The sequence below is a fragment of the Larimichthys crocea genome, chromosome III (assembly GCF_000972845.2).
Source record: "Larimichthys crocea isolate SSNF chromosome III, L_crocea_2.0, whole genome shotgun sequence".
NCBI classification, from domain to species: domain Eukaryota; kingdom Metazoa; phylum Chordata; class Actinopteri; family Sciaenidae; genus Larimichthys; species Larimichthys crocea.
The window spans coordinates 30769122-30794284 of record NC_040013.1 but is presented as its reverse complement, the minus strand read 5'-3'; the positions used below and the strand labels follow the sequence as shown (position 1 = coordinate 30794284).

Genomic DNA, 25163 nt, shown 5'->3' with positions numbered 1-25163 from the left:
GGCGTCACTTTACAAGAGAATATTTTGCAGAACTAAGTGAATTTCACAGCACAAAACAAGGCCAACGTCGAACCATGTTGCATCCACGTTGCTACCAAAGAAACACCAGCAAGCAAGCCGTACCCCACTGCAATCTGTTAATTTAAAATATGCATTAAACTAAGTCCCTTTGTATTCACTGTATATATATATATATATATATAAATTTATACACATGTGTACATGTGTACATATTATATATTGCAGTTATGTATGTATGCACACTTTGCACAGGCTAAATATGACACATTTCTATGTCTATCTATCTATCTATCTATCTATCTATCTATCTATCTATTATTATATACTATTATCAACAATAACATTACCATCATCTTGCCACCTTATCTACCTATTTATTTTGAGTTGGGGTCCTTGTCTTTGTCCCATTCTGTGTTCTTATTTTTTTATTTTTTCTACCTCAGTATCTTATTCTAATGTATTTTTATTGTATTCACTTATACCGGACTGCTGGTATGACGATCCAATTTCCCTTTGAGGATTAATAAAGTCATCTGTCTGTCTGTCTGTCTGTCTGTCTGTCTGAGGGGTTTTCTACCAGGGGTCCACAACCCCTAGAGGGTCCGAAAAGGTCCGCCAATTTTTGTCATAATAATTGACAATTTTCATCAAAATAATGGAGAACATGAGGCTGCAGATAGCTGAGAAAAGTACAAACAGCGGAGGCATCGGATGAATGTCTAAAAGACACATAGCTCTTGGCATAACCAATAATAATTATACTTGTTTATCAATCATAAACACATATAGGCTAATAACACAGTATATACATAGGTTAATAAGGCGCAGTAGAAGTTTAATAAGGTTAATATAAAAGTGATTATAGGCCCTATTCTGTTTCTCCTTTGACTGAAAATGTTTAGGACGCCTGGTCTATATCTATCTGGTGTTACTGCCTGTTATGCTTTTATTTTGAAACGCCTTCCCGGAAACACCCCTTCCCATTAAAGACCCTTGACACGTGCTAGCCGATGATTGTTGATAGCAGCGAGCTAACGTAGCATGCTAGGCTGAGGTTAGCAGGCGTGTTTGTTTATCACGTCCAGCTCCGCAGCACAATAACTCACCGCAAACACTTTGTTCATTAGCTGGCGACGAAATAACCTCATGCAAACGTGCAAACACTTTAGTTAGTGAGCGAGTTTTAAACAACAAACCAATCAAAGCTATGTGAAAAAGCAGCGGTAGCAGGAGGAGCTGCCTCTGTGCCATGAGTTACCGTGCCGACGGGGCCAGCGGCGGGGCTGTGCAGATCCTGAAGCCTCCCTCCTGGGATACCCTCATAAATTTCACCGGCTTCGGTTTCCAGAGCCACAGTGTCGGGGAAAAGTCCTCGTCTGCAAGCTGTAGCCGCGCATCCTAAACAGAAAGCAAAGAGCGCGGATCAAACGAGCAAGAGTCAAATCTCAGATTTCGTGTCAAGCCCCGACCCACTTCACCCGCTTCTCACACTATTCCCTTCAATGGCGCGTTGCGCATGCGTAAACCGAGAGGAGTTTGTCAAGTGTTTATAAAGTTCATCATTATAAGACAGCTAAATATATTTAGCTGGGGCCCACGACTGACTGGGGCGCCCAAAAATAGGTAAACACCAATATAAAATTATTAAACCATCATCTTTGAGTATATATATTTCAATGAAATTAATTATCTCTTTACGTGTTTTGGGCAGTAAAAGTTAAATAAAAATGGCCTTTAGCACATTTTTATGGTGGCTTTTAATCTCTCATCAAACAGTGAACTGCACTGCAGACTGTATGCAGACATGCATGCATGTACAAATCACCAGCAGTAAATATTGTGCTAGTACTAGTATTGAACTACAAGATGCAAAACAGTTGCAAGCCTTTGATTAGAGTTATGTAAAGCTTTCGATGGGATAGTTAGGTCCTAGAGATGTGGTGACAACAGCTGCACAGAGGGGGCCCAGTTTGATTTTTTGTCATGGGGCCCAAAATTCCTGGCGGCGGAGTGTCTAAACTTCTTTTAACCCTACAACACTAACGTTAAACACCATCACTAACGTCGGGTATATATATATATCCCGGATAAAATACAATTTTCATCAATTTATGTAAAATTACAACACTGTATGCCAAATTGTAGTACTCTTCTTTAATTTCCCAATATACAATATCATATAAAATAAAATAAAAAGGTACCCTTTAAAAAGGCAGCAAAATTATTGAAAAATCAGATAATCCTCAATGAGACATTTCCTAACTAAAAAAAATAATGGAGCTGGGAACTTCACTGGTAAAAATCATTCCTGGGACGTGTGAGCCTTGTCTGGTGAAGGCACAGTCTTTCTGCAACTGTGGGAGAGAGAGACAAATATGGCACTCACTATTACTAACGTCGGGTGAAAATCACCTGAACGCATGCCTCTTGAAAAAACCATAGATGGGAGGAGGGAAACAAACATACCATTACCTCAGTGAGCAGCCTGAAGCTACCCAAGGACCCATGCAACTCAGACAGCAGCAACACAATGAAAATCACATGACAAGAATTGTGTGGGTGAAAATCACCCAACGTTAGTGTTCTAGGGTTAAAGAGGGCTAAATTTGACAATGTGAAGATGTCCAGGGGGCCAATACTAACATTTTAAAGATGAAAAAAATCATCAATAAAGGTTACATGCAATTGCACTGTTCTGATCATTTCATTACAATGTAACCAAATCTAATCCAGTCAGGCGTGAACAAATCTAAAGACCAGTGCTTCCTTTCTTTCACATCTGGAATCAGATAACAGAGAATCAATTGTGTGGAATATGTTAAACTTGCATGAAGTTGGTAGAAATCTGAACCTCATGTTCATTTTAAACATGACTTATTATGAGTAATGCAAAGTCTGTTAACATTTAAGTTTAAGACGTTTCACTCTATATTCTCTTTAACAAAATCATTCGAAAAATAATATTTCGTGTCATGTCTACAGGTTCATAACACCAGTCTTTAGAGGTTAACGTTTAGTGCATTCAAATGCTTTGTTACGTCAACCAAAAAAAAGCCAGATCTTCCAGCAATACAGTATCTGACAATCCTAGCAGGCCATACACAATATATTATAATAATGACGCTCAAATTATCTACTTTTATACATACTGTACTTATGTCAACTAATTATAAGTGCTAAAATAACATTTTACTGTTACCTGCACTGCACTACCACTGGGCTACTTCCTTTATTCAATCATTCATTCATTCATTCATTCATATTTTTGGACAAGAGGAACTGGTCAGCTCAACATAAGAGCACTAAACAAAGTAACAGCACTACACATAGGATAAAAATAAAATACAAAACTATAAAAATTGTACAATAAAGAACAATATAGACATACATAATATAAAATATACAGAAATAGAATGTAAAGATTTTTTTTAAATGAGAAAAAATCTGCCAAAATAAGAAAGAATATGAAATATGATAAATAAAAAATATACTAAAAAAATAAGAAAGAATATGAAATATGATAAATAAAAAATATACTAAACACACTAAATTTCTGATAATGCTGACACAAATGCCCATTTTCCTCTCAGATTAGCCATTGGTGTTGTAACGGACATCTCCTAGTGGCAGAAAACAGTTTAGTACTTTTACTTTTTAAGTGTGTTTACTGCACCCTTGAAGGCTTTGTTGTACTTTATTTTAGCATTGCATTTGATTTAATTATAATTAGTCTTTTTACTAAAATAAAGGTTGCTTCTCACTGAAGAATTTTAGAGTTTCTCAACAAGAGGTCCCGATTGACACATAAATCTGATTATGGACAGAAATGTTTCATATGATTTGATTTAAAAGCAGAGCAGCTGTGTCTGATTTAGTCCTGATGTCAAAATGAATGATGTCGCTGTCCAAACTACAGTTAATAAAATGCAGTACTTCACACTCCATGACAGGTTCTTTGTTTTTGTAAGATGGTCAATGAAGGAATGATTATATATATTATATATATATATTATACTATAACTACATACCTAGTGGTTATCTATGCACGTCTGCACTAACATCCATATATTGTATGTGCATCCATCAGTAAGCGTACTAATATTGAGGCTATCTATACTCATAATATCAAGTTTAAGTTTAAACAAAAAAAAAAGATAGAACATATGACTCTAGTTTCCAGATCCAGTGTAATATTTGTATATTTTACATACTATAAAGAGACAAATAACAAATAATTTTGGCTGCTGCACCACAGCTGCTCGCCTCACAGATTAATTTCTCCTCTGTGGTTAACGAGGTGCTAATTTGTTAAGTAAAATCAGCTGCTGCGATGTTTAATTGGAATGAAAAGTCGACACTGTTTGTCCTGGATTTTCTACGTTCATTTTTCCCTCTCTGTATTAATGAGAATATAAAAGCACGCTCATACACACACACATACAGAAGTCTAAATGCCCCACTGGTTACCAATTTGTTCCAATTATGAATGTGAATATTACCCGCTGACAAGCTGCACAATGATGATTAATCATCAACTTTGGTAGGTAATGTATTTGGGCATGCTCCCATAATTTGACTTTAATTGTCTATCATCTCTCTTTCCCTGTTTTCTCTTTCTTATCTCTTCCTCTTTGAGCTCGCTTCATGTGTCAGCTGTCATGGAGGAAGTCGACAAGGCAATGATTTTCTCGCAGTTCTTTGTGCCTTGCTATCTTTTTCTCATGTCAGTTGTCATAAATTCCCATTTCTCCTGCTCACTCTAAGCAGTGCTCCTCTCTTTCTCCCCTCTCTCTATGATTAAACTAATCATTTATTCTGTAGCATTGTTCTTTTATAGTTCCTACCTAGTGTGACTGATGACAGTCCTGATGAATAACACGAAAGAGCAGGAGATATATCACACATTAACATACTGATAAAAGACATTGTGGGACTTCTCTCTTGGCTGACTTACACAAAAATACTTCCCAAAGTGACCAGCAGAGAGCAGTAAGCACCAGCCTATAACAACAGTGCTGCACTGTGTCCTCTGAGCACGGCAGGTGGGATCAGCAATCAAAGGGTGTAATGCATTGATAGTAAGACTTTTACAATAACAGAGCTCAGACGTACACCCTATATCTAAATTTTCTTTGAGCTACATTAATTAATGCATCGATACAGACAAGGTAAAAAAAAGTCTGTCTGTTGGCTACTAACAATAAATTGCTCTAAACTCAAAATAAAATCAGGCTCTTGGGAGATATTATATGTTTTTATCAACTCCAGTACCAATGTGCAACTGCAGAGGTTGACTAGTGTTTTGCAGTCTGCTTGCTCTGTTTTAATGCTCAGTTGTTGCACTTCCGTATGAAGCTCAGTTAATGTGTTAACCTTGAATTAGTTTTGCATGCATGTAAAACTGGAACAAAGTGCTCTACAAATTGAATTATACTCGTCTCAGCTCCCAGCATGTTTAAAGAATGAGAGTCACACAAGCAGCACATGGCATGTTTCACATTTTGAACGAAATCTGAACATCAAAGTTGCTGCAAACCTCATTTAGCATGAAGTGATCATGAAGCTGAATGCCCCTGTTGTCTTCATGACTGCCGTTCATTCTGCATCAGATGTAATTTTGCAGATGTTTGTCTGGCAGTAACCAGAGCCGAATCTGACTATCACATGGGGGAAAAAAACAGGAAATTACACTTTAAATGTGATGTTAATCTAATTTCTCACACGGCTGAAAGAAATTACAGAGTAAATATCAGCTGTTGCCAGGTAATGCTTGACACTTTCAAAGCAGTTTCTGATTGTAGTGCAGTTTAATGATTGTGGAGCAGCTGGCGGCTAATTCATTAGGACATGCCTAGGACCACAACAGTACAAAGTGAGACGCTGTGATTGGTCGAAGCTGATTTTCTTCAGGGTCTCCACAGTGTTGATGCTGAGGTTGATCAGACCCTTATACATCACCTTGACAGCCATCCCTCAGAGGCAAGACACATGACTGCTCTATGTGTGTGTATGTATTAATGTGCGGGCCTTACACTGTGCATCCATCAACAGAGTCACAAACGTAAATACAAATGGACAAGCAAGAGAGGGGCGTAAGTGATGTGATGTGACTGTCTGCCAGGGAATAAAAACACAGAATGAAATGACAGCAGCTATCCTACTTAACACACTGGGCCACTCATTTATAACCTCCTCACTGCTCCTTCTCCTCCATCTTTTTCTATCCAATCCCCTTTTCCTTCTTTTCCTTCTCTACTACTACTACATTACCTTGTTTTGACGCTTCTCTTGTCCTCCCCTTCTATTAATTCAACTTATAATCTCACATTTTTTCATGCATTTATAGATTTATTCCCCTTACTGTTGCAACACAACCCTTGTTTTAAGAGACCAGGGATTTAGTAGTTGCTGGCTGCAACTGCCTTGCCTGAACCTCTCCTTCATGCTAGGAAGGAGAAATGTGCGGAAAAATGTGAATGGGATATTGTAGAAACATGGCGATTCAACATGGAAGAATACCTGCTGCATCTGTGGATATAAAAGGCGTCTTCTCAAGCAACAAAAACACAATGATTCCGAATTTTCAGGTGATTATACATTAATAAAAACATAATTATGTATATTCTATCCCATTTCTGCCATATTCTGTCCCTTACAAACTGGACCTTTAAAATGAACACCCTGTAAAAATGTCTTAAAGAGGAGCTCCATCATTTTTGCACAGGTCTTGGTGAGTACTACATCATATATTAAAAGTTGTTCTATTAAAAGTTGTTCTGGCATTGGCCAGTATGGCTTCTTAGCTTGCATACTTGTTAGTATTTTTAACCAAGCTAGGGGTATGGCTGCATGAATGGTCAGTCAGTTTGGTCCAGACTGAAATATCTTGGTCTTCATGGTCCCCAGAAGATGGACCAATTGACTGTGTGACTTTGGTGATTATCTGACCTTTCCTCCAGCCTGACTAGTGGGTCAAAATGTTCAATGACCCTGTAAAATATCTTCACATTACCAATAAGTTTTGTACATACAATCGTAGTCCCCAGAGGATTAACCCTAATCACTCTGAACTGAGTTTTCTTTTGTTTAAAACTTTGTTTTCTGATCAAATACCTGCAAAACTAATGATGTTCTCATCAGCCTCAGCTGTAGATTGTGTTTAGTGCTAATTGGTAAAGGGGCGTCAACACTATTGTTATTATCAAATGTTAGCATGTTAACAGACTGAACTGCACTGCTGTGTCAGAGAAAAGGCTTTTAGGATAACCAATGTGTTTGATTAATATATTTCTACCTCAGGTTTAAATCTAAAAACTTGCCTCACACCTTTTGCTTCTTCTTCTTTCCTCTCCTCCTTTGAACCCCTCACCCCTTCCTCATCCCCCTCCTCAGTGGGGGATGTATTAAATCTGAAATCTTTCCACTTCAGTGGGATTCAGGAAATTGTCTACCCCGCGGGAAGTAAATGCAGATGGAGGGATGTATAGATGGAAGCAGGGAGAGACGGATGAAGGAGTAAAAATGGGTGGAAGGAGAGATGGGAGGGTTAGATTGAGAGGAGGGGAAGGTATTTGGAAGATGGATGGATTGCTGCTGAGCATCAGAGAGACGGAGAGTGAAGGGAGGGATGGGGGAAAAAGAGAGGAGAGAGTGTGTGAGGTGTGGGAGAGGAGATGGCTGAGCTGTCTGTTTGAAGATAAATCAGAGAGGCAGTGTAGTGAGGAGGTCTATATCCAGAAACACACACGCAAACAGATGTGTGTGCGCGCACTCACGCTTGAACTCACACACATGCAAACACACACACGAACACAAATACACTCACTTACTCAGCTTGCGCACACTCTGCCCCACGGCGAGGTGGTAAAAGGCCACGGCTGATTGGTTGCTGCAGGCTGATTTCGCCCCGAGTGGCAGAGCAGTGCATGTTGGGATGTTTGGATACAAACGCAGTCATCCAAGAAAGCATGAGATAGGTCACCTCTTCTTCTCTCTGTCTTTCTCATCCCTCCTTTCATCTTCCTCTCACTTTACATTCTCTGTTGTTTTTGTTTTTCAATCCTGGCTCTATAGCTTCCATATACAATATATATATATATATATATATATATACACCCATATTTCCCTGTGGGTCTTTCTTGCTAATACACCTCTAAATCTACCCTTCTCTCTGTTCCCATCAATCTATGTTTCATACAGAAACTCTGGGTATTAACAGTAGTGATCAGTTCTCCTCTCTTTCTCTCCCTCTTTTGTCTGGCTTGATTCATTTCCATCTGTCTTCCATCTCTGTCTTTATCTTTTTCTAGCTTTACTTTCCCTCCATCATTCTCTGCCTGCAGCTAACACACACACACACACACACACACACACACACACACACACACACACACACACTCCGTATCCCTCCATCCCCGCAGTGTAGTGTGCTAACAGAATAATTAGTCCTGCTTGATGTCTCTGACAGTTCTAATCCTTCTAAATGGCCACCACATGCCTCCCCTCATCAGCCCACGGCTAGGCACACGAATACACAAACCACACATTCACACACACACACACTCATGCTCGAGCATACACACACACACTCACACACACTTGCACTGCTTGCAAATAGGCATAGTTACAAATGAGATGCTTCCATCTGTGGACAGAGTAGTTTTGAGATGTGTGTGTGTGTTAAAGACTTTATTTCTCTGCACATTAAAAACAACAGATGAGGTATCAGACTATAGCTACAGGAAGGCTGCTAATTCAATTTTTAAAATAAAGAATAAATTGCAGAGGAAACCCTCATACACTAAGTGGCACTTAGAGAGTGTCATTTGGAATAATACAGTTCAATAGCGTTTCATCCAAATCAGCAAACAAAGCACTTCCTCATCATCTTAATTTCTGACTAAAAACAGAGACACTCCTTTTGTTTGGATATTTGTTATGCTCATTTATGTAGAAGCCAAATTGTGTATATACTGTATTGTAGCTTGTGCTGTCTATTTGTTTAGATTGCACTGGGGTTGTGTAGCTTCACCTTTTTTTACCTGTTCACCTGGTGGCGGGATTCAGACAAAGAGTAGGGCTCAAATATTTCTCATCTAGGTTCGTGTCATTGCGTTATGCCAAGTAAAGTTGTATAATAAAAAATGCATTTGATGTGACTGAGGATTTTTTTTTGGTTTGGACGAGACACTGTAAGAGCCTTCTTATAGCCTCTTAACAACCTTTTTTAAATTGATAGTGGTGTCTACAGATTAGAAAAGGTGTTGAAGTGCTATCTGTATTATGTATTAGGTATATTTTCCTTGTCCTTTCTAATCCTCTGGGTACACAAAAAGTATGCAGGAGGTGCTGATTGTGTCACAGCTGTTTGTCAATGCAAATGTTAGACAAACCATAGACTGCACCAATTTTCACTCTCATTTTTCTGCAAACAAAAATGTGACTAGAGTAATATGCATATGTATATATGTATAAAAATACATATACATCAGCTTTATGTGGTTTGAAGCTGTGACAGCTGTTGGCTTGAACATTTTTATATATACAGATATCCAATTTTCTGTATCTATTGTGTGTGTGTGGTCATATGTTTCGATATATCTGTGTGGTTTTGACTCTGTGTAAGCCTGAATGTGTGTGTTTGTGTGTGTGTGTGTGTGTGTGTGTGTGTGTGTGAATAAGCTTGTTTTTCCCAGTGGAACATGACAAACATCATAACAGTGTTGCTCAGTGTCAACATGGAATAAATACAAACAGATAGACGTGTTCTCTCTGTTTCGCTCTATTACACATGCAGACAAACTCACTGTTGTGATGTAGCATAAGCTTGTGTGTATGTGTGTGTGTGTGTGTCTTTCTTTTATTGCAGGATTACGTGTGTGTGTGTGTGCTCTCTCTGTTTGGTGAATCCTGTAAGGACGTGGCTGGAAAGAGACAGAGTCATGTGGGGCTTTGTACTGTTCTCCTGTGAGATTTCCCCCGAGACCACAAGAGAACCACTGGTGAGAAACTGAGAGAAAACATGAGAAGGAGTAGAAGAGAGGGAAAAAGAGACTGAGAGATATCTCAGGAGAGAGAGAGAGCGAGAGAAACAGGAAAGGAAAAGCTGCAAGGAGGGGCACACCAGGTAGACTGTAAAGAGGAGAAAAAAGAGTGAGGAGGAAGGTTGAATGAGGGCAAAAAATTAGGTGAAGAAGGAACAGAAAGAGAATAAAAGAGCTGTTAAAGAAATAGTTCAAACTTTCCGGTAGATTTAGAGGATTGATACCACTTTTCAGTATCACCTTTGTGCTACTGTAATTAAGGTAGCTGAGCCTCGCATGAAGCTCGGTGGTAAGGTGACGACACCAAACCGAGTGCTGTTCAAAGTGAAAATATATATACCCCTACCAGTACGTCTAGTTGGATGTCCACTAGGTGAGGCTGTGTCATGTTTAAGTTACTTTACAGCGCCATTAATTCTCCATTGTAATAATAATAATAATAATAATAATAATAATAATAATAATAATAATAATAATAATAATAATAATAATGTGAACTGGAAGTGTTTCAGAAGTGAAGTATCCTTAAGCAGTCTCTTCTTCAGTCCTTTATTATTTAACCACCAACATGTTTGCTGCTCTGCTTGCATTAAATTGTTTTGATCATTGCACACAGTGTCTTATCTTTATTTTCTTAATAGTGTTTATTAACACAAAGAAAGCCACAGCTTTCCTCCTTCTTCTGCTTCAGATGATAAAACTAGAAAACCAGAAAAAACTTTTATTTTATTTTTATTTTTTTCTGTATTCGAATTGAAATTGTCACAGCTTTAGTTTGAACTTGGTAGAAGGCCAATTATTGTGTTATTTTTTTTATTTATGTGTGCGCCAATTAAATAAATGTAATATATATATTTATTTTTTTCAGTTCTCGGAAAATTAATGCTGAACTATTCTTCAAGAGGGTAGATTTGCACAGGACAGACATTCCCATGGCTAAACTTGTTCTCTTTAGGACACATAAAGGTCTCATGTCTCCAGTCTGAGAATGTTGTCTGCTGCAGGAGGATGTGATATCATGAGAATCAGCCTTTAGCCTTTATTGTCCTTTCTCAGCATTGACATACATTTTACACTGAATGTATTTGTACTGCTGTATTTGCTGCTGATGTGATAAAATGCTTTAAACAAACAGGTTACGGACAGGTACAGGATATAGACAGGTAATGTAATATATATAATGACTTAATAGCTTGTAAATATGAACAGAAATGTGTGTGATGTAATTATACATGACAGTATTTGTTACATCTGAACAAATTGCTGTCTCTTGTTTGTCTTCTGGGATTAATTTCAGAACATCGTGAACACTTCTTTACAGCCAATTCTCTGTTGAATGTCCAGACTTCTGAACTGCACTTCATCACACCAAACGAGAACAGTCTGTGTTTTTAGTGAGAGTACTGTCATGCAATGATTATCTTCTTTTTATTTATAGTGCAGTTAAAATATGCAAAAACAACAGTAGGATTCTTTGAGTCGACCGATGCTCAGCTTCAGCTGCGAATATCCCTCGACTGGTAGCTGTATAGGGCACGTCTTTACTGGCATCGCTCTGACTTTCTGTGTGTGTGTGTGTGTGTGTGACCATTAACCCATCACATGTGTAAAGCGAACGTGTGACCACACACACCGTGAGCCCCTCTGTGACTCAGAGAGCTTGTGGAGATCAAACGCTGGTGCCGTCATATGGTTTGAATTAGGGTCAGTCTTCATGTTTCATCATAAAACTTCAATAAAGCAAGACACACACACGTGCGCGCGCACACACACACACACACACACACACACACGCACACTCTCTCACGCGCACACACGCTCACACAGGGTGTTTAGTTTATGTGAGCAATGTTTGTTATGATGTGTGTCACACGATCAGGGTGTTTTTTCAGCGTGTGTGTGTCTGTATATATAGTTTGGCACGATTGTGTGGTTATGTGTGTTGTGGTTAGTCAGTGTGTGTGTGTGTAAGTGTGTGTGTGTGTGTGTGAGTGTGTGTGTGGTTGTGGTTTCGGAACATTTTTTCCTAAACCACTGACCCAAAAGCTATGAGAGGTTGTGGGCTAATGGGCCCACCCACAATCAGGAAACATATACACACACACACACATAACCGCACACACACACACACACCTGCATGATGTTTTACAAAGACACATTATTTAATTACTTTTACACAAGCAGATGTTTCTCATCTCAGAACCATCACACTGATTTTTGCTTCTTTGCAGCTTCACTTTAGTGTTCCTGCGTTCAGAAAAAACTGACATTGTGGTGGATCAAATACCTGGATGCAGAAGGCAAGAAAACCGCTGTGTTATTAAACAGAAATTATGATGTTCTGTTTAATGTTTTCAGCAAAACCGGGCTATCCTCATAGTATTCTTAGGATCTGTTTTCAGTCTTCACTGATCCAGAGAACACAGAAGTATCAGCCTCTGGTGTCATCCTTTTCTGTCTTTGTTTGCCCTTAGACTCATGATATAGTAATTAGTACTCAAATATTTACCAGTGTTTGGTTGGAGGGTTAAAAATGGCTGAATTATCTCTTGGGTACACAGAAATATCTTCTATGAGAACTGCTGATTTTGAACAAAATAAACATAACTAAACACGGTAACACTTTTCTATCATGTACGTACGGTGCTATATCACCGACACACCATCCCAACAATGATAAAAAGTAGTTTCTGCAGTATTTATAGGTATTTTAATCCATTAATTTTGCATCCACTGAAACACTTTCTTGCTCGTGTGTTGCTTGAGTCATTCCTGTTTGATACAGTGCTGCTACATGGCTGACTGGGCCAAGAACAACTTTATTTTGGCGAAACTGGATCACATTTCATGCTGAATATATTTTCTGGTTTTCCATCTGATGTCCTCCAGCTAATAAGATTCAACTATGTGACTTACAAATGACTTGTGAATGAACAAGTAGCTTTAGCTTAATGGCTTGCTAAAGTAGCTAACCACTAATCGACTGCTGCTAACTGAATCTGCCCAGAGAACCGGGCTCAGCAGCCGAATCGAATACTGCCTCTGAGACCAACAGGGAATAATGTTACATGACCAAAGTGATTTACGGACATTCCTGATGAAAAGATTGCTTTGCAGTGAACCAGTAACTGTCATTAACTCGGTCTAGAGCCTAACTGCTTCAGCCTCAAGATGCCAGGAGCCAAACCCAGCGAGGAAACCACTTCGGTAAGCTCCTGCACTCCCTGCCAAACTGACCACTGGCCATGTTGGTTTCGAAGGTTCCCGGGTCTGGCTGTGTTGACTGGATTCAACGCATTGCAATGCACAGCGATGTAAATGCCAATCAAGCCAGATAGGGAGGCTGTTTTCACAGGAAACACGTAAATATGTGGAATCAATAGCACACTTTTTATTATATTTCTATATCATTTATGTTCTGATCATGGCAGAGAACCTAACCAATGGAAACAAGCTGCTGCTCCTGTCATTTGTAACAAGTCTAGTGGTAACCTTCAAATGCTAAATTGCTGCCACCATTGCTCATGGGCGTAATTGCATTTTGCAGTCACGCATCATTGATTTTTAAGGACACAAATCTCCAGAAGCGGTCAGGACAATGTGCGTAACCGTTGTGTGCAGGTATATACCCACAATCAAACTTCTAATACAAAACTGTGCACTGCCGGACAGGTTTTCATGACAAATCTTACTTTTTTTTCCTGCATATCTACATTTATTGAGACAAATGTTTGTGGTCTGTCATCAGCTCCTTTAGATACAAACATTTAATTTGTTACAAGCTTCCCTGCCAGAAGCTTGCAAGCAGTGTCCATTCTTCTCACTGTGCAATGATACGTGAGGTGGAGGACGTCAGTAATATCATCATGAACGCCACTTTTTCAGGCTGAAGGTTCCTTTTTCAGCACCACTTTTCAACTAACAGCCTTTTGCTCCTTATTCCACTGAATTGGATAAATGTGTTTCATTTTCTTTGCTGCTAAATACAAGATTACCTTGAATTGTACTTTGCAGGTGTCAGCCGATAGTTGACTGTTGTATGAACTGAAGAAGAATTATTGATGAGTTTTTGGGGCGCATTTATTTATATACAAACATCAGTATGTCTCTTTTTGCTCCCCTCCAGACATTTGCCTAACCATACCTGTTTTTCTAATTCAATAACTAACTTCAGTTGATTGGAACATGAGTGCCAACATCCGCTAAGATAGAATATCTGTTTGCTATCTGTTTCCTCTAATTGAAGTGTGTAATTAGAGTGTTTTGATAGCATTTTGCTTTGAAAGTAGTACTGGGTCGCAGGACTTGATAGATTTCACTACATAGAAGTTTTACCAGCTGGGTTGTCAAATGTTTCTGTTCTCAAATACTCCACAGAAACATCTCGAGCCGTGTAATTTTAAGCTCACAATTTGTCAGTGTTAGGACGCTGATTTTATGTCACGCTTGGACATTCGTTGGTCGAAGCAACAACCTTCTTCTTGGAACATTTTTTGGCGGTGGAAAAGCAATTTCACTGATGTGGGGTTTAAACTCAGCACCACTGGTGTCACATGCATCATTGCTAACCGTTCGACCATCCAACCCTTCCAAAGTGCTCTTAGCTATCAGATTGTGGTCTGAGAATTGTGGGTTCTACCCCTCACAATTTTATCTGGGAGGTTTTTTTTTTTTTTTCAAAACAAGAGTTGCCTCTTCTTTCTTTCCAGTGCAGAGCATGTGTTCATGTGAGTTCAGGATAAAGTAAAAGAAAATCTGCGTTCTAAGGGCAACAAAAAGTCATTAGCACGTTGTCACGTTACCTCACAGTCTGCCTGGGACTTTAGTCTGTCTGCCTTTCATTAGACCCTAATTCCCTCAGGAGTGTTTAACACACACACACACACACACACATAGAGCCCCACTTAATGCGTCAGCAGAGTTTGCTGCCGTTCTCTCAGCCACTGTACTGCTTTGTTCTCAACATGGAAAATCTCCTATTAACTAGTGCAACGGTCACACACACAATCACACACACACACACACACACACATCACACACACACACACACACACACACACACACACACTCACCACTGTACAGCTGCTGCTCCAAAGGATGATTAGGCAGCAGCAGGGCACAAATATGATATGCACATATGCTGCTCGCATGCATGTTCGCACACATGCGTTTTATTACCCTTCTTATGACACTCATTTCACTTGCATTATAATTCTCGTGGCGGTAACTCTGACCAACAAAGGCCCATCACTTACTGTTAGCCCTGTAACTTGCCTTTATTCAAAGCTTGGACTAACTTGAAGACTTTCCCCTAAAATCTGCATGACACGAGAGACTTTTCATCCTCAGAAGAGCATAAAAAAAAAACCTTTATGGTTACTTTAAAGCAGTGGATACAAGTTGTGAACACAACGTTGACATTTCTTCATGTTTTAAGCATGAATGGCGCATGCGTTAGCAAACAGTTGCTTATTTAAGCGTCCAGCAGCTATGGGGAAACATTATCATTCATTTAGAGTCGTGTTTCTGACCAACAGGTGAATGCAAATCCAGTATTCACTCTCTGTTAGTTTTGTTTTCTCTGTCAACTCCTGAGGGGAATATCTGGCTCTAAAAATTGTGGGCCAGACAGATAAACAACGAGCTAATAGAGCTCTAGGGGATTATAGCATTTACAATTGAACTTGTTTTGCAATTTTGTTTTGAGTTATTACCTTAATATTTATGTGATTAAGGGAACGACGTTGTCTGTTGGTTGGAAATGAGCAACAAACAGCTCCTGATATTTTGTTGACCCATCCATCATCACCTGACTTCCTCCTTTCTACACAACATGTTAAGCAGTGGTAGCTGGATGAAGTTCAGCTTCTTTGCTCTTAATTAACCTGGAAATGCTGTGGTATTTATTTGTTTAAACTACAGGGCTCTGAACCATATGGAAGTTATTGCAGACAAACACACATTTTGCTTTTGACCCTCACGGCCTGTCTGTCATCAGTTGACCTCAGTTGCTCCAGCTACTGCTGATACAAAGTCATCTCCCAGAATAGATGCATATGTTGCTGTGTGTCTTAATGTAACTGTTGAGCACTGGACAGTTTGGATGTAACACTTCGACACACTGTCATTCCTTCACACAGCGTGCAAGAGACTGAATGGAGAGTCAAAGAGTTCTTTGCTTTTTCTCATACAACTGTCTTTTCATGATCTGTTCGCGGCGTTGATCCTCAGATATAAATCCTGCCTTCTACATTTAGTTAGGAACTGAATCCGGGAGGCGAATCAAACTGTTTTGACACACCACTTAACAGCTGTACTTTGCCTCCAGCCTCTGAGAACAATGGTGGTGTTTGTTGGTGTTAGCATCTGATGCTTTTCTACCTCCACGACCTTGGACATGGGTATTCACAGCATTACTGGCAGCAGAAAAAACACCAAGTCATCAGTAACTGATCAGTAACAGCAGACATGCCAAGACATTTTGTGTTCTTGTAATGTCATGCTGATAACACGTCGTGAAAAATCACTGTTAGGCGTTCAAAATAATCTTTTTCCACTTTCGCCGAATCCTTCCTTTTTACATCTTCATGTTTTCGTGTTGCTTTCAAATGACAACTTGTCTGATAAACATCAGGTCAGGGGATGTTTTTAGGAAGCAAGATTTACTACGAGTGCATGAATGTGTATAATTATTAGATTTAGTATGCTTAAGCCATGCATATTGCCAGTTAATAGCAATTAACATTTCATAAGGAATCCGTTTTTTAAAGATAGATATCAGGAGTGGTTGCAGACCCAGTATGCAAACATGAGGGAGGGAGGTGCGGGGCTGACAAAAGGTGAAGTTCAAACACAAACATCTGCTTCTTATCTTGGCAGGTAAGAGAGACCAAACACATAGTTTGCATTACAGTGAACCAAATGGAAATCAGACAGTGTGTTTCGTGTGTACTTACAGGACGTCAGTTGAGTAGGCGGTCTTTCAGTGTGGCCTGATACACAGTGCATACACACTGTTGAAAGAATGAGGTCATATGCAGGCCAGACCACCCCCAAATGTGTTCTCAGTGATTGGATCTCAGTGCGTCCTGGATGCGTCTTGGGTGCACACCTGTACTTGTCAATGCCAGGTCTAAATAGGAACTTAGTCATGAGCCAAATTTTTAACCTCATAGCAGCACCAGATGAACTAAATATTATGGTAATGTATCCAGTAGTTAAATATTTGTTCATATTAGTTGAAATATTCCACTCTGAAACCACAAATGTCCACTTCTTGGTGGATCAGTGCTATCTTTGACCTGCGGGTGGCGATAGCGGAGAGGTGAGGGATTGACAGAGTTATTCGGATTCATCTATCCATCCATCGAAAATTTCATGGCAACCCATCAAATAGAGACAAATATTTTAGTTGTGGCCTGACTGACCCATCAACAATACCATCCCTAGAGCCACACTCCAAGTGCGGCTAAAAACATTGATTTAACCAAAACCATGAGTGAAATTAACTTTGCATGTTGATGTAAATCAAAAAGAAATGTCAGAGTAATTGTTTCAGGATGGCACAAACCTATTAAAAAATGTTTAAAGAATTGATTTAGAATGACAAGCCTCGGTTCTTGTTTATGAGGCTCGGTGACCACCTTCATGTGATGGACTTGGATTAACTCACCAAAGGATGTGTATGGCATGTGTAAACTCGTAAAGAAACCCTCTTTTTCCTTTCCAAACTCTCCCTGTGGCTGTTACTGTAAATAAAAATATGCTGTCACTTATCTGCTCTGGTTTAAGAAAAAAAAAAAAGAGGCTGAAAATTTGGACTGTGGTTTTCCATTCAAAACCACAAAGCTGCTGAATTCTCCCCTTCATCTCTTTTCTTCCCCTTTCGTCTCGTTTTCCCCCGTCCATCTCTCGCTGCCTCCACATTAAAGACGCGCTGCTAATTCAGAAAAGGTTTGTATTCTGCTTTTAAGTCTTACAGCTCGATGGCTCAATATCCTGTTTGAGCGAGAGGAGGAAGGACAGGAGAGGAGAGTGTGCGAATGAAAAGAAAAAAATGCTTCCCAATCATCGCTCTGATCTTGTTTTTTGTACTTTCTTTTAGATAAGTGCGTGTTACCTTTACCTACATGTCATATTTGTCCAATTTCGCTCATCACGTGACCTTCTCCAAGCCTCGATACTGGCCCACATGCACTGACCTTGTTAAAGCTACCTTGGTTTTATAATGGCTTTTAGCCCTGACCACGCCAGGTCTAATACCAGTAGTGGCATTAGCACTAGTCTGTATTTACACCTGAGATCCCATAGACACAGGGTTAGCCATTACACACTGCCTTAATGCTAATCTAGTCTAATAGATTTAGCATTGATCTGTGAGGCTGTAAAGCGGTTAGCAAGGTTAATAAAAGGTCAAAGAAAAGAGCTCCTTCTGAGACTAAGTGAGGCCATTGTGTTACTGCTAAACATGACCTCATCTTACACATATGCTCTGCGGATACCAGTGGGATAATGTGAGAACAGACTGAAAAAATCCAGAGAGACAGGAGGGTTTATGTTCATTTCCTGTATTGTCTTTGGTGTTATGTCACTTGTGTTTCATCTCTTCTCTCTGTTGTGGTGCTGAACGGAGAGCTCGGGTACAGAGGATGTATAGAGGATGTATATTTTTCACCAGAGCTATCACTAACTATTACTGAACACTTTGGTACCGAAGATCGAAGCTGTTTCTCTCATTGTTTCTTCGTCTCTCTCCATCTCTGTGTTAGGTGAAACAGTGTGCTGTGTGCTATCATTTTTACTGGAAAACCTCAGTGTGGACAAACACACAATTTGCCTGTTTTAAAAGTAGAGGAGGAAATATAAAATAAAACAGATCAGCACCAGAATCAGAATCTGTTTTATTGCCAAGTAGGTTTTCACATACAAGAAGGCAAACTGGTGCATAACAAAAGTAAACATATAACGAGAAGAGTATAAATAAAGATTAAAGGAAGTACTACAAGTTAAGAAACATAAATAGAAAATAGAAAACAGACAGAAATGTGCAAAATATTGTCCAGAAACACCATGGATGGGGTAAAACATTCAAATTGACATCACATTTCTTTATACAGCTAATGCTACTGTGTTGTTGGTACATAATTGTGCTGTGGATCCATTATTTACCCATGTAATACTTTTCTAACATGGGATGTGCTGCAATTTTACTTACCTAGAGTACCTTGTACGGTGTAGGCCTGCTTGAAAAGTGTCATTAGATGATTTTTGTTATGATTTAGTGCTATATAAAGAGTTATATTCAGTTAAACTAATATAAGAAGACCAAAAAAAGCTAATTTGACGGCACAGGCATGATGAGATGATGATGATGATGAGGATGATGATGATGATCTGGTTTGATCCCCAGGCGTGTCTCATGGAGCTTGACTGACGGGGAGTCACCCAGTCATGACAAGGGCAGTCCCAGAGTTCACACACCAGGTAACGTTACACAGACACTTGGAATATCAACATTAAATGTTTTTAATATTTTAAAATTAATCATTAATCATTAATCATTAATTAATCAGTCAAGTCATCACGTCTCAAGTCAGTTATTTTCCATCAAGTCAAGGTAAAAGTTATCAAAACAGGGATTTGAGTTACTCACAATGACTCCACATCTCTACAGCGTGAGCCACACATCAGCAGACAGAGCTGCATGTCTGTGTCTTTGACATGAGCGACACTACACATCAGTACACAGTGTATACTGTGTGTGTTTGTGTACATGCCCTTGCTCTAGATTCATGAAACTAAGTGCAGGGGTTAGTTCTTAGTTCAGTCTGATTCACACTGATCCTATTGGCAGTTATGCAAAAGCCAGACTACGACGCACACACACACACACACACACACACACACACACACACACACGCACGCACGCACATACAGACACATTTATTGTGTGTGTGGTTGTGTAGGTGGGAGCGATGCTGGAATCATAAGCCTCTTTAACATCAGTGTTGAATAACTCAGTTACAGTAAATCTTCTTAGTCTGCTCGCTCACCCAGAGCCTCCATCAGTTCATCTTCTCGTCTCTCACTCCCACCATCCCCCTCCTTCATCTCTCCATTGTCACTCCGCCATCTTCCTCTCTCCCACAGCCCCCCCGCCCCCTTTTTTCTTAACCTTCCACCGCTTCACTAATATACACAAAGACTTGTAAACTTGCACCTACGTGCACATACCTCAAAATTATTATCACTTTAACAGCACAGCCACCAGAAATGAAGCGTGGAGAGGTGAAGAAAATCGTCTCGGACTTGGAGAAAGCGGAGAAAGATGGTGTTACTTCTACTTCTAACAATATTGGAGTGGATTTTTTTCGCCACGATTCACTTGATATGAAACCACCATGCTCTCACTAATGTTGTGGCATTAACCACCACTTAGCATAACGTCGTTAATCTATATTTAATGATAATAATAAAGTCATATTTCCTTAATCCTGTAGGGGAATTAGCTCGCCTCCTAAATTATTTTTAAGACATAATAATCTATTTCATGATGTGCTAATAAAAATCCATCAGCCCTGACGTAACCTGTGGGGATTCCATGAGTTACTCAAGGACACATAAGCAGGTTCACGAGGGCTTTAACCCTCTTTGTTCTTACTGCACCACCTGACAGGCCTTTGACGTAGAGGTCCTTTAAGTACATATGTTCAAAACCAACGCTGCCAAAACTAAGCTCGTGCTTTGCCAAGAAATTGATTAGAGAGCTCATACGATATAATGTGCGTGTGTGTTTGTATCTCTCTCAATGTGTGCAAGAGCTCAGTTGTGGTTTAACAGTATTAATGCTTACTTAAAGGGTCGCAAGATTCTCAGTGTCTAAGCCTGTCTCTTGGATTAGCACAACAGCCAAGGAGAGCCCACGTGCACACACACACATATGCACCTACACACACTTGTATTTGCATCTATTTGTACACCCAGATCATTGTCAGTCGAAAGAACACACACACATACACACACACACACACACACACACACACACTTCTATTTGCATTCCCATGACCATAACAAGCCTTTGATTATCACTCGTGGTGGGTATTTCCCCCAAGCCTGTTTGCATGGCTGTTAAACAAACTGGGTGTTGGTGTATCTAGAGAGGCATCTTTGTTCCTTTTTTTTTTTTTTTTTACACAAAGAGCAAAGCCATGAATAGCTTGCATCCACACGTAATTGTCTGATAGCGCTCAGTAAGAAAACACACACCTGATGACCATGAATACACTCCTGACACCTCCTTCCTGACACACACCCACACGCAGGCACCCTTGCATGAACAAAACAAACAAATGTGGAGGACTCACTCGACAGCAACAGGGAGATAATAAAATGCATGTGCAAGAGCATGCACAGGGCCACGCAGTCAACACACACACACACTCACACACACACACACACGACAACAACAAAGAGAATTCATTTAAACCGGCAATATTGTCTCAAACTCAGATGCTGCAGAAGTAGATCAACTTTATCTCTGACTCTACACCCGACATAAAAGACTTTGTGTTTTTCGCGACTGAGCGACTTGGCAGCTACAATTCTGCTTTCTGTTTTATCCTTGTTAAAGTGAGGAGGAAAACTAGAAGAGAGTGCATCAAAAAGAATAGACAGATCAAACACGTGGATCAAAAAGGCAGCTCAAAATACCCCTGTGGTATAAAGTTTGACTCTGTGCTTTAGACTTTGAACATTCTTCACTGCTGTAAAATCATGAGCTACTATATGGAATAACATTGAGTGAACACAGACGTGTAAGACCGTACAAAGCAGTCAGAGAACAGGAGAGCCTCGGCTTTTTGATCTCAGATATTCTCAAGATCTTATGCAACGGGCGCTTGGTTGAGGACTTTATCTTAAGTACTTAACACGACAATGAATGTACAAATTTTAATTAGGAGCCGTTCCACTGGTGATTTAAAGCCATAGCAGCCTCAATATTGAGCTACACAGTAGCACGTTTAGGCTGCACTTCTGCTGCTCAGCTTCCCACACCTACAAATTCCTGCTGTATTAGAGCACTTTAGATGAATGATGAAACAAAATATTGCAGATTTATAATTATATAGATGCATTAGATGTGTCTCTTAGTGAGTCTGTGCAGGGGCTATGAAGCAGGGCTGTTAAAAGTTTCCTCTATTGGTTCCAACAAGTTTTCCTTCACCTTGGAGTATCATTAGTGCTCAAATATGTGAAATAACAACAACAACAACAACAAAAGTAAAAAAATCAATAATGCTGTGTTTTTAAATCTTGTGTAGTTTCTGGTGCAACTTTTCTCGAGTTTTATTTTCTATTTTCTGTGCTGTGCTTCATCAAAAGAGGACCCAGAAACACTTTTTAGCTTCACAAGGAAAAACAAAGTGCAAAAACTTAAAACTATAAATCACGAGAACTTTTCAGTTTAGTGAAACGTGTTTATCTGTATCACTCAGGTTACAGCTCTGGTTAAAGGAGTGTAGGACGTCATTCAGCAGGCTGCAAATATGTGCACACATTTCATGGTATTTTTTTACTATTTATCTGGCAAGTGTTGTGACAAAAGATGGAATAATTGCTGCTGGGTTGCAAAATCCTGTCTCGTATTTTTTATCGATGCACCATGCAGTGTTCTCTAAACCGACCGTAACATATACCACCAGCATCGGAAACAGCACAGATGCACAAGCGCAGCCTCTTAAGTTGTTTTAGTCCGAGCTGTTTTTGGTCTGAATGTCAGTCATGCCACATTTGAGGTGGTGACAGGATGTTTAGGTTGGTTTAGTCTGTGTCCAAAGCAAACACACCTCACATCATTACATTCATTGACTCAACGGTTTTAACAGAACAAGAAGCCTCTTTTACGGTTGCACTATGAACACAGAAATGAAGACATAAACTTTGCTTTCACTTGGGGAAATCCATAATTCACAACTTTGTTACAGCAGCACAATTATGTCTATTTCACTGACATGCATTCATACAGTGTTTCATGCTAATGGTAACCTCAGAGTAGAATCCAGCACTATGTCACTATGTGACCAGATGTGGTTTGTGCTAATCGCTGTATAATGTCGACCGAGTTACATGATGTCTTCATTGAAATTAATTTTTCAGCATTCAGAGTGATTTGTTATGTTTTATACACTGTGATATATACCATAAGCCACACAACTCTTTGAACTTGTGTGTGTCTTGATTAGCCAGCCTTTTGCTGGACCATCTGCTGTAGATCATGGCTCTGACTGCCACTACACATGTTGGGACACACGGAGTAACCGCCAAAACCTCGGGGAGAATTAAAAAAAAACAAAAAAAACATCCACATGATCCATGCAGCTCTAATCTTTTATTCTCTCCTGACAATATCTAGTCCTGTTTCTGCTTGTTGTCTTTGTGATCAGAAACACAGACGGACGTCCTGGTGGCTTTGAGCCAAGATACACACACACACACATTGTGGGTTTGCAACTGGCTCATCTCCTTTGTTGCATGTCACCTCAGTTGTCCCTATTAGACTTCACTAAAACAGGAAAGCCTTGAAATAAAACAAAGGGAGAGAGCAAAGGAGGAAAGATCAGTGTGGAGGCTAGAGCGATACATAACGTAACAAAGCAGGATAAAACAGAGCAGCGGCGTGCAGGTCTGTCTGACAGACTGAAACCCATCTGGACCTGATCTTCTCTGCAGCACCACAGCTCTGCTCCACATGCTGCCTTTGATACGACTCCGCTCACAGCTGGACTTGATAAAACTGGAGGTTTTGTGGTGCGTAGGTTTATGTGTGTGTGTGTGTCTGCGTGCATGCGTGCTTGTCTGTGTGTGTGTTTATATGTGTTTGCAAGTTTTTATGTGTGCGTTTTCGCCTCACACTGTGTCACTTCCACATCGTCTAGTTGCAACACCCCCACACCCCCCCCATCACACACACACACACACACACACACACCCAGATACACACACAGTTGCACATGTTTTCCATTTAGGTTTTAATTTCCCTCCTTCTCCCCTTTTCCTTTCGTCTGTTTAAACAGCCGGCAAGCTGCCTGTAAAAGCCCTGATCTGTTTACATGATGGGCTGCTTGGTGCTAGGCTGTTTAATGCACAGTCATAAATTATACAAGAACTCTGCAAACTGGGAATGAATACCATACTGTGGCTTCAACAAATGCCAAAAACCTGTTTCACATAGCTTGGATCCAGGACACCCTTGAACTATAGAATAAGTGGATTTTTCCCTCCATGGATAAGAGGAAAACTCCTCTACAGATTTAGTAATAAATTAGCCATGTACAATTGATTATTTCTCCATAATGTAATTGAAATCTAAAGCACATTCCTTTTACTTCCTGGAAAATAATTAAAATTGTCTGTGTGCACTTCACGGTGCTCTAGTCCGTGTATATAAAATACAACCATCACAGATTATAATGAATCACTTTCTATGATTGTTATCGGCCCAGCAGACAAACTATTAAACAGTCCCCTCCAAGCGTTAGAGTCTGTTTTACATGGAAATACGGTGAATTATAGAACGACAATGGAAATGCTGATTCCTTCTGACTTTATCTTGACCTTTCATCAGAGTTGTCCCTTCAGGGATCAAGAGAGGAAACTGGGGTTAAATTAGCCCGGGGGGGTCCAAGGAGAAGCTACATGCAAAGATAAAGAGGAAAAAAGAACTCGCTGTGAGTAAAGTACAATAAATCTTGAAGGTGATCACTAACAGCAGTTGAGAATATGTACATATTCTGACTTATATAAAGATGAACTTGAAGCAGAACCAGTTTCTATCTGCTTTTAATGCAATTTGCATCCCATATTTACATAGGTGTTCCCTCTCTTCTGATGAAAATGTCTATTAAGCATTAGCATTGATACATGAATAACCACGATGGATGAAAGCCTTAAACAATGTTCACATATGTTATCTCTATCATGCGCAATGCTGCAGTTTTTGTCAGCGATCACAACATCACTCTCTGAAGGCTTGAAACCAGACACTGCTAGGATGATGTCATCTGTAGACCAACACTGAGCCTCAGAGACACTGTGCACATA

The 25163-nt window shown here is 39.7% G+C and overlaps 1 protein-coding gene across 1 annotated transcript in view; it reads right to left on the bottom strand.

Annotated features, from left to right (window-relative positions):
- The window catches only part of LOC104933118 (mothers against decapentaplegic homolog 4), a 10007-nt gene extending 8451 nt beyond the window's left edge, over positions 1–1556 (bottom strand). The window contains exons 1-2 of the mRNA XM_027277835.1: positions 1511–1556; positions 1280–1419 (exon numbers count right to left, since the gene is read on the bottom strand). The gene's annotated coding sequence lies outside the window, so the exon portion shown is untranslated. The remainder of the gene's footprint in view (positions 1–1279; positions 1420–1510) is intronic.
- Between the last annotated feature and the right edge of the window lie 23607 nt (positions 1557–25163).